General features: G+C 40.9%; 1 protein-coding gene across 1 annotated transcript in view; it reads left to right on the top strand.

Annotated features, from left to right (window-relative positions):
* The window catches only part of LOC135707765 (multiple epidermal growth factor-like domains protein 6), a 76,234-nt gene that overhangs the window by 29,788 nt on the left and 30,141 nt on the right, over nt 1–16,305 (top strand). The window lies entirely within an intron of this gene.

Below are 16,305 nucleotides of genomic sequence, written 5' to 3'. Positions count from 1 at the left end.
ACGTTGTAAAATCTACCACCGAACCGAACCCTAGTTCTGACTGCTTCAAACTAACATAACAGGATTTTTCAGTAACGAAAGGAACACAACTTAGTCCTTGTTACGTTTTATGTCTAGTTAAATAAGCAGTTTTGAGAATATATTAAAAAATCTATTCTCAATCTCTCCCATGATCACGCATGATTTTCGTGGATAAATATCAACGGCATCGTGATCAGAGATTGTATGGCCTAGAAAAATCCCGACGGCGCCAACTGGGATTCAACCCAGGCCCTTTGGAGTGAAAGGCAGTACGACTGAATCCACTTTAATAAAAGTTGACTAAAACCTAACTTAGATAATTTGAATAGCAAAAGAGGGATATCAACTCTATCAAACGCTTTACTGAAGTCAGTATATAGTGCCTCAACATAATGTCCCTTATCCATTGCGTTAATAGAAAATGTTACAAAATTCAACAGATTAGTAGTCGTTGAACGTCTTCTTATAAAACCATGCTGTTTGCCTGTAATTAAATGTTTAAATGTTTTTTTTTTTTATAGATTCAAAGAGTTAACGAATGCAGGGCAATATAGCAACCCCACGGTAATTTTTTGCGTCTGATTTTTTTTTTCTATTTTTGAAAATTGGAATCAAATACGATTCCTTCCAAAACAGGATTCGAGAGAAGAGTTGAACAGCCAAAACAATGGTTTTACTGTCTCCTGCGATACTGATTTCAAGAATATTGGTGGCAATCCATCTGATCCTGCACCCTTTGATGCATCCAATGTATTTAGATAATGTAAGATTTCGTTGAGGGTAACATTATTAACTACAATATCTCTCATTGGCTCAGGAAGGTATGAGAAATACTGGTAATCCCGGTCATCATGATTTGTGTAAATATCCTGAAAAAACTCAGCAAATTATTTACTGATGTCTCTAGTCATTTTTCCTGTTTTGTTGTCTAGGTCAATTTTCGAAGGATAATTATTTGACTTCTGTTTGTCTCTAACAAAGTTAAAAAATGATTTTGGGTCTGATTTAATGTTGTCTTCAACCTGAGTGTTTTTTATTTCACAGTTCAAATGATCGCATATGTTCAAATAAATTGCGAGGTTACTATTATTTTGTTATGAGCATTTTGTTTTCAGGCAGCAATATTCGTGTCTGGCATGGGTGAAGCCACAGAACAGAAGGGGAACTGCAACAAATCGGTGAATCAAAAATGGTTCGTTTTTCTGCTCAACATGCGATGTGTTGTGGTAGCGTTCCACACGGGCTTTCTATGTGCAGTCACACTATCATAGCATGCTGCCTATCTTAACTGCAGATAGAAGATGCCTTCTACCGCTAGGTGCGCTAGTGTTTACAAATGACAAATGGAGCCGCTTTCTGATCCGAAGTTCCACTGCTGCGGTAAAGCTGAAGAGCTACCTCTTTCTAAAAAAAAAACGACGTTCAACGGAATTGCGTCATTTTAGCGACAAGTAAACTCTAAGCTGCAATTTCGTAACGGTTGATCAACTATACCAGACAGTTACGTTTTTACAATTAGGTGATTCATGTTGCTTCTGAACGCACTCACAACTAGAGGGCGAGCACTAGGTGCTTATACAAAAGTGACACACAAAGAATAAATGTTAGTTTGTTGACGAAAATGAACTATGAGCATTTCGTATGGTAAGTTTTGCTATAAGAAATGCTCCTCGTGTTAATACGCGAAATTCACATCAAGATTGATCACTTGTGTAGGAAATCAATTTGTTAAGGAAACAATTCTCGCTGATATCTGGTTTCAACCAGTCAACTTTTTGCACGAAGTTCTCAAAAACCTTTTTTTTGTACTTATTCAGAAGTTCTAGTTATGAAAAACAGGGGCCTCATAGCCTAGTCAGTAAAGGCACCAGGTATTACCAAGCCGAAGGCGGCGGGTTCGATTCCCAGTCCGGTCGAGGGAATCTTTCGGGTTGGAAATTTTCTCGACTTCCCTGGGCATAGATTGTATACAAATTCATGCATTGGTATTGGCATCGAAAGCTCTCAATTAATAACTGTGGAAGTGCATTTAGAGCACTAAGTTGAGAGCACGCAACACCGCTAATACGCGCTAAGCAATAAGATTGAAATGCGAACAAGAAGAAGAAGAAGAAGTTATGAAAAATCGATCAACAAAGGTCAAAATTAATTTTATTTATTTAATTATTAATATAATTAAGTTAAAACATTACTTCTAGTTGACGTTATGCGAGGAATTAAAATATTGCTTTAATTTGGTTTTTGTCATTGTTAAAGTCAATGATCGCAGTGCTTTTATATGTATCCATCATTTGGTTCAAGGGTCCAAATTTGGCATAATTCGTACGATGACGATTTGTAGCAAATATATTTCTATTTCGTAAATGCCTAGATGGTGTATATAAATTTAAGGATGACAATAGTTCTATTGAATCAATTCGATGTGATGCGATATCGTTTACGAAAGAAATCATAGCAAATTCACGACGCTCTTTTAATGTTTGGATATTTATGAGCATTCACCGAGCTGTATAAGATGGCAGAGGAAATACAGTCCAACCTAACTTGCGGAGTGCATACAATAGAAACTGCTTTTGAACGGACTCCATTCTTTCTTCGTGTGTGATTGAAAAAGGAGACCAAACTATGCTGCAATATTCTAATATCAACCTTACATAAGCAATGTACAATGTTTTTATAGTATACGGATCGTGAAAGTTATAGCAGAAACGTTTTATGAAACCAAGCATGTTGTTAGCTCTGTTAATAATTTAATTTTTAATTTTTTTTTTTATTTATTTGTCGTCAATCAGTGTAGACCGTTTTAAAATTGTTGTCTTAAGTGCTAGTTTCACAATTTTGTCTTTGTTTATATTTTTATTGTGTTATAATGATCGGTGAAAGCAAGTTTTGAGTCCAAAATAACACCTGGATCCCTGACTCTATCACACTTTTCTACGATCTGGTTTCCTAAAGTGATTGTTATATCGGGTAGGATTTGTTTTCTACTAATGGTAATTGAGTTACATTTTTTATATTTAATTGTAGCAGGCTTTTTTGACACCAAGTATGGAATATCTGAATTTCCTCTTTGAATGTGATGATGTCTTTGACATCTTTTATTTCCAAAAAAAGTTTAATGTCGTCAGCATATATTAAAACTTTCAATTTCTTAATAATGAAAGATATGTCATTGACGAAGAAAATAAATAAAAGTGGTCCTAAATGGGAGCCTTGAGGAACTCCTGAAGTGACATCAACGGAATTTGATATCTTTCCTTTGTATTTTACTTTTTGATGGCGGTCAGTTTAATATGATTCAAGCCACTTGAGGAGTGCATAATGAATTCCCATTTTTTGAAGTTTAAAAAGAAGTATGGGTATGTCAATTCGATCAAACGCTTTGCTGAAATCTGTTGATGGACCCCTCGGTAACTAGCCCAACTAACAATTTTCACAATGTAAACGATTTGCTCATTTCCCTAGTAGCACGCTTGTCACAAATCAATTGTAGAAACTTATATACGACTTATTTCAGTCATAAACAAATTGCCGTAACTTATTGTGATGAAAGTGTGCTACTCGGGTTCATTTATACAGCATCAAGCTGTATTCAAATACTATACGATATGAGGTTACCTTTAAAGCGGCGCTGGTGGTGTAGTGGTAAGCGTGATTGCCTCGCACCCCAGCAGGCCTGGGTTCAATCCCAGTCGGCGCCGCCGGGATGTTCTGACGCATAACATCTCTGATCACGCCTTCCTTCGGAAGGGAAGTAAAGCCGTTGCACATTGGGGCAAATCAGTGATTTTCTCGGAAAAAAATAATAACTTTTGAAAGAAGCATCCAATCAGAATACTGTTCACACTATAGTTGTTTTTATTAGTTAAGCGCTTCTTCTGAATAACTTAAGGCTCAAAACACAGTCAATCAATTAGGATTCTTCTTGTTTTTGAAATATTCTTCAATCATCATCATTAGTATACACATACATTCACACACAAGCTATTCGAAAATTTAAAGCAAGTATTTCATGATTTTACATCGTATATTTTCTGAGTAAAACACTATCACTGCATTTACTTACTTGTGTTCTTCGTAGAATTTAACAATTTCACGTAATCGAATACACAAAATGAATAAAAACTGGAGGTCAAATCTCTTGGTGAACAAAATAAAACACCAAGAAAATCACTCTGACTCCACTTCTTTGCTAGGGAACGTAAAAGAATCATTGAACAAGCGTTGCCAGATGTATTACGTCTAGCAGTCAACATAAGTTTATTAAAACATGCAAATATTAAGTTTCAACCAATAACATAGATGAGTGGATGATTTTAATGGTGAATGAATATCAAACACTGAATAAATAAAACTAAAAGGACCTTTTTTGGAACATAAACGTTCCAATTGCAAAGGTTAAAAAAGATTGAATTAAACACAAAAAGGGAAGATGGCAGCATTGCATGTAGCCTTTTATTGGCTTTCCCGCTCAGGGGTGTAAACAAAATGCCGTACAGTGTTGTCTGGCAGTGTGAATGTTTTGTCCACGACATTATTATACGCTTGCATGTGTGACGCCACATTTGCTGTTGCATTGAAAAGTAAAAGAATAAAAGAGATGGTAGATTTTGCTCACCATACCAGTTGATATTTATGATTCATTGACTGTTTTGGCACGGCGACGCACACTACCAACGAATTTTACCAATACTTTTAGAAAGTGATGATTTAGGAATACAAGAAGAAGAAGCAAAAGCAAATCGAGTGATGGTTAGTTGCCTCTTAATTAGTTCGCAACTTGGTCGTAGAGATGGCGCGCGAATCTAACTTTTGAGTGAAGCATCCTAGACGTATGGTGTTTTCAACAAAAAAAAATTATCTATTAAAATAAAGGAAAGTTGCAGAAGACGTAAAACTTCCATAACCTTTAGTTTCAGAGATATAGAGTATATTAAATAATATGAAGCCAAAATTCTTATTTGTTAACTTTTTTATATATTTTCATATGTTTCCTCTGGTTTCTGCATTAATTCCAACGAACACAAACTAGGTTGCGAATTTTCATTGAACTATTTGTGGAATTTATAGTGATTTTAGTGAAATATTCTCGAAAAAGATGATATTTTGCCTGAATTTAAGGTAAGTGGGATTCTCGTAAGGGCAGCTAAGGGCAGCATGATATTCGATGATTTTTTTTATATTTCACTTTATATATACCGATAAAAACATCATTTACATTGCAATGAACTGTTTCACAAAATGGATAACATTATATAAATATTTGACATATCTCGATGAACATTTCAAATGGTCCTATCTGCTTTGATCGATTCTCTTCATCGACTTTCTCTTTCGTCAATAACTCAGCTGCAAAACCTTTCCCTGTTGTATTTGACGTTTTGGACGCTAGATAAGAACCTCCTTTATCAAACTATGTGGTAGAATTAGCGCGAAATCTGTTTGCATAGCAGTGGTTATGAAAAGAGAAAGTCGATGAAGAGAATCGATCAAAGCAGATAGGACCATTTGAAATGTTCATCGAGATATCACCATTTTTAAATGCTGTGCTGAATTGTGAGATTGTTTACTTATTATGAGCTGCCAGTGAACCAGGGGCCTGACTGGCGGCCATGTTTTTGATGCTATCATCTGCTTTTGTCTCTCTGCTTGCAACACGATTATCCGTCCCTTTCCACCATGTATACGTCAGCTCAATCAGCTGCATTGCTCAGGTAAAGTTGTATGTGTGACATCATCGTACAAGCTGTGTGCTGCCGTGCCAACGTGATCGTTTACAACGTACAATTCTCGATTACTTTGTAAACTTCGGTTTGGTGTAACTGGTAGCTCGTCCACGCATACTAAGACCACTATCATGTAGGAGAAAATTTCCCATATCTGATGGTAGTGTTAGTATGCGTGAGTGAGCTACCAGTTACGCCAAACCGACGATCAAATGGGTTGTTTACAAAAACTGATGCGTCTCTTCGAAAAAGTAATGGATAATTATTTATGTGAGTCAATGTTTCAGTAGTTGGTATCCATAAGCGTGAATTTTTTCTCCTCTCAGTTCAGTGATCGATTTCCGGTGTTGAGCAATAATCCACAAAGTTGCTATAATGGCTTCACCTTCAGGTAAATATAAATGTGATATTTATTCTATGCCATATGCTCAACATGCATTTCATTTAGTAATGTCTCAAAATTAATTTAAGTAAAGATAATAAATCACACAAGCACATCAAACTTTTTTCCAACCAGATAGTTGTAAAAAAAAACTTAATCATCAGTTTCGAATAAAAATAAACCTTAAAATTTCAACCCGATGCCCTATCGGCATCACCCTGGTGGAGGACAGCGAGTGCTACAGGCGGTGAGAAGCCGGAAGAGTACGGAAAGTTGTGAGAGTGGATTCATTGGCTCAGTGGCAACAGGAGTGGAACACGGCGGAGAACGGTAGATGGACACACAGGCTAATACCGATTATTTCGATCTGGGTGAACAGAAAACATGGAGAAGTCAACTTCTACCTAACGCAGTTCCTGTCTGGCCACGGCTGATTCAGAAAATACCTGCATCGGTTCGGACACTCTGTCCGGAGTGTGGTAACGTGGATGAATCACCGGGGCATGTTGTCTTCGACTGTCCAAGGTTCGAGGCAACGCGAAGGGAGATGCCCGTCCTTAACGTGGATAATATCGTCGTTGAAATGTGTCGAGAGGAGGGCACTTGGAATGCCGTCAACAGGGCAGTCACGCAGATTATGTCGGAGCTGCAGCGTAAATGGAGAAAAGAGCAGCGATCTAGCAACGCCAGCTTGCGCTGAGAGTATGAGAAGTGCAGCTACCCCCCGAAGTAGTCGCTTCACAGTGGTCCCGGGGGGGATCCAGGCAGAAGAGAGAGTAAGGAATGGGTATTAGTGGAGCTGCACTAGGCAAGCAGTGCCACACCGTGCCAACTTCACTACAGGCCAGGCTTCTTGAACCTTTCCTAAACGTTGCAAAAAAAAAGAACACACACACACAGTGCGAAGTGAAAGCCGAAGCCGGGAGTAGACTGAATCCACCGCGGGGGGTTAGCCGAGTAGAACGCGACTACGCTGGGAGCTAAATGGCTCACAAATTCGAGAGACGATCATCGAAGTGGAAGCGCCAGTTAGCTGAGGTAAAGTGAGGTGCGTAATGTACAGCCCCCTCCGAAGTAATACCATAGAGGTAACTCTAAGACTGGAAGGTCCCGAAGAAAAGTGCTCAACTTTTTGGCTCAGCTCTGGTACTATCTTCGGTCCCAAGCTAATCGATGCACCCATCGAAACATGGGAAAATCCACGAACCCCTCATTTTATCTGTCAAACTTTTATAGCTAATCAAAACAAACATAGTGTAGTACTAGAATTTCAACTAGAATGGGGTACATTAAATTATTTGCTTGGGACCAATAGGCTAGTCCCCGAGTAGCACATTTCAGTCGCAAAAAGTTGCAACAACTTGTTTATGAGTGAAATAAGTCGAATAGAAGTTTCCACAACCACACCGTTCAAAAAATTCATGTAAATTTCTGCGAGATATAGCGCACATAAAATTAATGCTAGATTTGGCATACATTTACGCGATATTTCGTGTAAATTTAAGCGCAATATCGCATAAATTAGCAATATTGTATGCAAGCTTGTAAACGATTCCGTTGTTTATGCCATGTATAGCTCACAATTAAACGAAAGGAGATTTTACGCGATAGTTAAAATTCAGATTTTTTTTCTGTGCAGTTTGCAACAAGCGTGCTACTAGGGTCAAGTAGTGAGCCAATTTCAAATCGATAGTTTCGTATTGCTTGTTGCTAATAAGATAAGTGGTTCCAGAGGAAAAGGGCAAGGCGTCCAAGGAGCTTTTAGTGCGGTAAAAATCCCACACACCATGTCACCGCGACCGTGCACCCGGTCTTCAAGCGGTGACATGATAGCCTTTTTGAAGGTTCCCCTCTCGCAAAAAAAAATAAAGGGTTGTGTCCTAGACATGACCGCAGTATGACGTAGAACCTATCTATCTATCTCTATCTATGATACATGATATATGCATTTAGGTTAACAAGAAATTAAGGGAAAAACTTCTGTTTTTACTAATAATTGTGGTTTGTTTAAAATTTATTTCCCGGAAAAAAGTGATCGTCAAAGTCCATGTATTTTTCGGGTTATTGTTGAGGGGGGGAGGTTGTTGTGAAGGGGGGAGGGGGTTTACAAACATTGCTTTTCCTCATTGTATCGCATTTCTCATTGTGGTCACGCCATGATCCACCTTTAGCCGCTGACTTGGTCCTGCTTGCTGCAGGACAAAAGCACGACAGCAGCGCTGTTTTATATCTTTTCAGGTTCAAGCAGAACGGGGTACAACCGAACCTGATAGGATTTCCCGCCGTTTTTTTATGAATGGGGCGGAGCAAAAAGTTTCTTTTGTGCAGAATATGTAAAAAAGGATGGACTTTGGTTGTTAATTTTTTTTTTTTTTTTTTTTTTTTTTCATTATAGTCACTTTAACGCTCTTGGGTCATTCGTGACTTGTCCGGGGGTGAGATTTGAACTCGTGACTTAGGCGTGAGAGGTATGGATGCTTACCACTACACCGGGGTCGCCCCCGTTTGGATGTTAATATAATTGCATATAAAGAGGTACCAGATATGTTTTACAGTCAGTTGTTGGTAATTCATCGAGTGTATGTCTCCTGTTAAGCAAATTTGTTTGAAAATGTTGGCTCTGCATGTAAAAAATTAATTGTTTATACATAATTGTGGTTTGCTTAAAATTTATTTTCCGGAAAAAAATGATCGTTAAAGTCCATGTCTTTTTCGGGTTATGTTAAGGGGGAGGGGGTTTTACATGCACGTTTTTTCAAGTCTCATTCCTCATTGTGGTGGACACGCCGTGATCCACCTTTAGCCGCTGACTTAGTCCTGCTTACAGCAGGACCTAGTGCCACGCCGTCCGAAGCGGTAATGAGCAGAGGCAGGAAAGTACTGATTATAAATCAGGTTCAAGCTGAATGATGTGCAACCAAGTGGTATTCGTTTATGATGACAGGGTTTGGGAAAAAAGGCTCATTTCATGAAAACAGTGATAAAATTATCATTTTTGCATTTTCAAAAGTTTAATTACAGAAAAATAGGAAAAAAATCATATCGATTGGCGTATTTGGATTTTAATTTCATTTATAAATGGCAAAGTTACAAGCGTTCAAAACCTAACACTCCTTCACCGCACATATTGTTTGATTTGCACCCCAGTATAGTCGACAAAGACGTAGTTCTACGTCAAAAAAGAAAAGAACACACGCACATGTACAAACAGATAAAAGAATACACAATAATAATTAAATGATAATTTGGTTAAAGTACAAAGTATGCCCAGCAAAATCGAAATTTCGGAAATTTTCATTGCACTCTTTGGTGGAATCAAGGCCATCATAAACAAACACGTCAATCGCCAACTTCTGGCGAATACAAGCTCATTCTCGAAAACTGATAAGACAATCAGATGAGGAATGATTCTTCTATCATTTGGTTTAGTTTGTGTGTGATATTGAGATTTTATTCGTGATTAATTGGGTGATTAAACGGCAATTGACGTGTTGGCTTATAAACGCAATTACGCCCAAATCTCGAATCGCTCTAGATATCAAATGCTTTTTAAACCCGTTTTTAAAATTTGGAATTGTCGAACTGAAGTAAATATCAACGTGTAAGGTATATTTTCTATTCATCATTACGACATGTTATGTCAATTACGATAGCAAAGTGACATACGTGATAGTACAACGCGTGCAAAAAAAAATACACTCATGACATTGATATGCAATGCCGAACAAGATGGGTGCCCATTAGGGTGGGTAAAGTTTTTTGACGTAGACTACGTCTTACGGGAAGGTACTGGGGGTAAATCGAAAATCTAAAATTGCGACCGTCACGAAAAGGTGTAATTTTTTGAACGCTATATGCTTTGTCATTTATAGATGAAATTAAAATCCGAATACACCAATCGATAGGAAATACCTTTCGTAGGCTGTTGCAGTTATAGTTTGTTACAAACGTTCGCAAATATACTGCACGTCACGTCGTCAGTAGTGTCGGTCGAATCGCGTGATGGAAAGACCCCCCCCCCCCTCCCTGAGCAGACTTCGTGACCAAGCGGAGAAGAAAACAGTGGTGAGGGTAGCTCAGTACCTACCTCAAATAGATACACTACTCTTCCCACTGTGACATGCGCAACTCACATGTCATCAATTTCCAAAAATCATTTCAGTTTTCAATTAGTAACAAGCATTTTCCCATGCCTCACTCGGACATCGAACTCCTTACGCAGCAAGTGCATGGAGCAGTTCGATGAACTCTAAAACAAATTCAATAACTCATACTCGGCGTCTAAGGGTATCGTATTGCTTGTCGCCAAGGCGCACTCCGAGCAACTAGTTGCTAAGCCGTTTTCAGCGCAACCGACTTAACCAATTTGCCTTCTCCAATTTTTTTTCTCTCTCTCACTCTCTCATTCTCTCGTTTGTTGATATCGATCGCTGATTAGTGATCGTTTACATAAACTGTCACATAATGACTTCAGGTGTCTCCCGTAGAAAAAAATGTGTTAAGGAATATAATTTTGAAGAAAGATTATTATTGTTCTAACCAGCAACGAGCACGTTTGTGATTTCGGAAAGATATCACAATCCAGAAGAATCTGTAGGGACAAAGTGTCCCAAACGTAACACCAGCGATGTTGGGAATAGCAACCCAGTCCCGGTGAAGCGGACGAAAAAGAGGAAGAAGAACCAAGGACAGTCCGATGGTACGAGCGGACGTGGCGATGTTACCGCGACGAACGCCAGCGACATCGGTGATTTCGGTGACGCCGTCGAAACCGAGAATTCGGCCGGCCCGAGTGCGGCGAAAGTCAAGCTTCCTCCACTGGTGGTGAAGCAAGTACCACTCAACACGCTGATTGGCGGTCTCTCATCGCTGGGAGTTGCAGCTGAGTTTAAGCTCGGCAGGATCGGCACCAAGGTGATGCTGCGAACAAAAGCGGAGTACGAAGTGGCCGTGAAATATCTCAAGGATTCCAAGGAGAAATTCTTCACGCACGACATCCCCGGTGAGAAGCTCTTCAAGGTAGTCATCAGGGGTTTACCAAACTTCGACCCCAAGATGGTCGAAGCTGAAATCCCACTTCCAGAAAGGGAGGCTGACTCTCAATGCGCTGCAGGCCATCCGATCGATCTACTCCATCATCGTACGATGGGAGCCATACCGTGGCGGCCTTCGTGACGTAACGCAGTGCCAGCGGTGCCTCAATTTTGGACACGGTACCCGCAACTGCAACATCAAGCCACGCTGCAGCAACTGCGCTCAAGAACACGCCACTTCCAACTGCCCTGCGGATGGAGCCGTGGCGTTAAAATGCACCAACTGTGGTGGTGCTCATCACGGTTTCGACAGACAGTGCTGCAAACGCGAGGACTTCAAACGCATCCGAAAATAGGTGGCAACTAACAATCAACCAGGACACAAGAAGGACAAAGTCCCGACATTTCGGACGAAGGATTTCCCGCCTCTTCGTGCTCCTCAGCAAAGGCAAGCGAATTCGCGGGTACATCCCACTCAAGCAACTTCCGGTGATTCTGCTGGCCAAAGCTCTCCATTTCCCCTGGATTCTGGAGACAACCAACAGCGCAAAACAACAATCCCGATCTGTTCTCAGCGGATGAACTGATGGAAATTTTCGTCAACATGTCCGGTGCTCTTCGTAAGTGCCACAATAAGCCCGAACAGATCCAAGTGCTCGGTAAGTTCATCATCCAGTATGACGTCTAAACCGCTAACTATCGTCACCTGAAATGCTTACTCTGTAAGAACAAAAAAGATTGAGCTAGCCGACTTCCTCCGCAATCACAGCATCGACGTGGGCCTTCTAACCGAGACCCATCTAAAGTCCGGCGACAGCTTCTGGTTGCCTGACCACAACATTATCCGGCTTGATCGCACCAGCTCCAGGGGGGGGGGGGGGTGGTGTTGCGGTCGTCGTCAAGAAAGGAATAAAATACCACTCTCTGTCCCATATCCGCACCTCTATTATCGAGGCCCTTGGTGTGGAGGTGGAGTCGTCGATTGGATACGTCCAGTTCATCGCCGTCTACTGCCCTCGACAGTGTGCCGCCAGCAGTGGACCAGCGGCTACATTTAAGAAGGACCTGTCCACCATCACCCGTACCGGTTCCCGCTTCATAGTTGGAGGAGATCTGAATGCTCGCCATGAGGCCTGGCGGAACTACCAGCAGAACCAGAACGGTCGTCTCCTGTTCGACCACTCACAGCATGGGCTGTACTCCGTTTGGTTTTCGGATGAACCAACCGGCGGGCAACCCTTCGACGCTAGATCTGTTCCTGACAAATATCGGCTTGTCCAAGCCGGTAGCCTTGAACGAACTCAGCTCCGACCACCAACCGGTGGTGGCTGAACTGAGCTGCAACGTGGCTCCGCTCGACACCGTGGAGGACATCGACCGAGCGTTGGAGGAGCTCCACCAAGCCATAACCCTGGCTGACGAGGCGTGCGTCCGAAGAGTTCCTGTGAGGGGTAAGTTTATTGCCATTGATTCCCACACCCAACTTTTGATTCGCCTGAGAAATGTTCGTAGACGCCAGTCCATAAAACGTGAAATGGCCGATCTGAACAGACAGATTGCTTCCAGAATGGACTCACTCCGAAATGAAAGTTTCGGGCGTGTTGTCCGGAATCTGGACGACCGCTCCAGACCATTCTGGAAGGTAGCCAAGGTCCTGAAAACTCATCCCAAACACGTTCCACCTCTCAGAGTCGAAAATGATGACGATCGGCTTTTAATCACCCCACAGGAGAAAGCAAATGCGATCGGCAAGCATGTCGCTTCATCGCATTTGCTTGGCTCGACTATCCAAAGTTCGCTCGATGATCAGGTTGCGCAATGCGCTCAAAACCTAGATACCTCCCTTGTGTCGTGATATGATTACAGTACAAAAGATTTGTTCAGCGCTGAAATGCACCAAGAACATGAAGGCTCCCGGGTTTGACGGTATATTCAACTTGATCTTGAAGAGACTCAGCATGAAAGTGCAGTCTCTTCTAACCGCTATCTTCAACAGATGCTTGGAGCTGCACTACTTTCCAAGCATCTGGAAAGTAGCAAAAATCATACCAATCCGCAAACCCGGTAAGGATCCAACATTGCCTTCAAGCTACAGACCAATCAGCCTCCTTTCAGCGCTGAGCAAATTGTTCGAGAAACTCATTATCAATCGTTTGCTCAAACTTGTCGAGGAAAACAACATTCTCCTTCCAGAACAGTTTGGATTCAGAAAGGGGCACTCCACCAATCATCAGCTAGTACGGGTGATGAATAACATCCGAAGTAACAAAGCTGTATCCAAGTCCACAGCCATGGCCTTGTTAGACGTTGAAAAGGCGTTTGACAATGTTTAGCATGACGGACCTGTGTACAAGCTTTGTAACTTCAACTTTTCTTTACATCTGGTTAAAATCACCCCTAACTACCTCCAGCAAAGGTCGTTTAAGGTATCGTTGAATGGTTGTCTTTCAGACACGTTTTCCATCCCAGCAGGAGTCCCGCAAGGCAGTTTGCTGGGCCCCTTACTTTACAGCATTTATACTTCCGACATTCCTCCCCTCGGTGACGGTTGCGTGTTTTTCTTGTTCGCAGATGATACCGCAATAGCCGTCAAAGGAAGGATGCCTCGCGAAATAACGAACAAACTTCAACGATGCCTTAACGCCTTTGCTGATTATGCCACCACGTGGAAAATTAAAATCAATCCCTCCAAAACACAAGCGATCATGTTCCTACATCGGCAATCGCCCAAACTGAAACCGGCTCCATCTTGTACTATAATCATGGATGGCACAAGGGTTGAGTGGTCCGCCGAAGTAACCTATCTCGGGATGTTGTTCGATAAAAAGCTCCTCTTCCGTTCGCATGTGGAGAAAACCTTAATCAAGTGTTCTGCCTTGGTTAGGTGTCTATATCCGCTGATTTGCTGCAGATCCCGCCTCTCAAGGGTGAACAAACTGGCCGTCTACAAACAAATAATAGCACCTGCGATCCTCTACGCAACTCCGGTGTGGGAATCATGTGCACAGACCACAGGAACAAAATTCAGGTCGCTCAGAATAGAGTGCTGAGGATGGTTCTTGATCGTTCTTTCGACACTATAATAACAAATTTACATGAAGAGGCAGGAATTACCAAAATAGATTCAAGAATTAACGAAATTAAGACTAAATTTGCAGAAAAATGTAATTTATCAGAACATGCTTTGATAAGCAATTTGTATATAGTAGGTTAGGTGTATATAGTAGTTGTAGGTTAGTTGTAGTTGTAAATAGTACACTGGAGTCGCTTTTTACGCGGTTTTTTTTTACACGGTTTTTTTTTTACGCGGTTTTTTTTTACGCGGATTTCGGAATTTACGCGGTTTTTTTTTACGCGGATTCCGGAATTTACGCGGTTTTTTTTTACGCGGATTTTGGTTTTTTTTAACGCGGATTTCAGAATTTACGCGGTATATCGCTTTTTACGCGGTTTTTTCTTCCCCGGTTTTTTTTTACTTGGTTTTTTTTTACGCGGATTTCGGAATTTACGCGGTTTTTTTTTACGCGGATTCCGGAATTTACGCGGTTTTTTTTTACGCGGTTTTTTTTTACGCGGGACGTATCACCCGCGTAAAAAGCGACTCCAGTGTAGTTATAAGTAGTCTCCTTATTCCAATTCAAATCAAACCAATCCCACCAAGGTGGTCATACTTTAAAATAGGCCTGATAGGACTAGGAACTGTAAATAATAATTAAAATCTCAAATGTACTAAAGTTGAAAAGACGCATCTGTGTCACTTGAAAAATTCATAAATGTAAACCACACAAACACAAGAAATAAAGGTCATTTAAAGTCAAAGTGCCTCAGCTCATTTTCGCTTCGGACGGCGGGTAAACAGGTAGCAGCAGCAGCAGCAACAGCAGAAGCAGTAGGAAGGCGGTTCCTGTCAAGCGCACAGAGTTCGAGTTTTGCACCTCGAACTTTGCGCGTCGTTCCCGTCGAGATCATTGGCTGCTGGTAGCGGCGTCGCCTCGATGGAGCAAGCGCTCCTTGCCTGAATGATAACTACAAATCTCGATTACTTTTCGGAAGGACATAGGGTTTTTGATCTAATTTCCGTCCTACTAAGCACAACCCGCACTTTACCTCTCTTTTCTGAACGGGTTTGAACAAAAAATGGAATATTTCTATCAAAGATGACTTCTAAATTTATTCACCTTTCCATACGTACCGTTGGATTTGATAAAGAGTGACAAATTGATGAGATATTGTTTAAAATCTAACACTGCTTCTTGATTCTAAATTCGTCTTACGAGTTTCAATTCCGTCCTAACGCATTGAAACGCTATTAGATTTTCTTCGTCCTACGGATAATCGTAGAAAAAGGGGATTCGCTAGGAGTGCTTCTTTTGTTTTGAGAACAATGAGCGTAAATATTCAAACAATGCGCTCTAATAGGATTTATGTTGTAGCTAATGAACTAACGCATCGGAACAAACCTATTTTTGATTTGTGCACGGTGAAATCATTGATATTGTTGATCTTTTCTGGTCGGTAGAACGGAAATGGGCGATTACGACGAAGTAGTGCTCTATCCTATCAGCTTTTGTAAACAACGCATTTTATCGTCGGTTTGGCATAACCAATAGCTCGCCCCACATACTTACACCACTATATCAGGTAGGGGAAAATTTCCTCTATCTCATGGTAGTGTTAGCAAAGATGAATACTAAGATGAAACTGTCGGAAGAAAAACTTTCAATTTTAGTGTGCTCTTTCACGGTCCCTTTCATCTAATGAATACCCCCCGTATTCAAGGTAATTTTGTGGTTTTGCTGCCCCCTCGGTAGAGATGAAATTTTGTGCTCATTTTTATCTAAGAGATTTTTATCAAAACAAACACACCAAAATCAGAGATGTCCCATTTTTTAATTACTCGATTAACAACTAATCGATTATTTTTTGTTAGCTGTGCTGCCATTTTTCCACCAATGCACTATGGTCCGAATCGACAATTTAGCAGGAAAAAATGGTTTTCTCCGTTCTTGTTCATTTTAGATGCTAAGTGTATTGAGAGAAGTTGTTTGCTATCATACCATGCTTCTTTTGAGGAAAAAGCCGGTTAGGGTGGTCCTCGTTTAAATCCAAATTCATATTCTAACTTTTTAGTTTCATGTTATAG

Source organism: Ochlerotatus camptorhynchus, unplaced genomic scaffold (genome assembly GCF_037179485.1).
Source record: "Ochlerotatus camptorhynchus isolate MF236.1 unplaced genomic scaffold, CSIRO-AGI_Acam_v1.1 ptg000317l, whole genome shotgun sequence".
Taxonomy (NCBI): domain Eukaryota; kingdom Metazoa; phylum Arthropoda; class Insecta; order Diptera; family Culicidae; genus Ochlerotatus; species Ochlerotatus camptorhynchus.
Note: the sequence above shows the minus strand (reverse complement) of the source record. Positions and strands in the feature narration are given on the sequence as shown.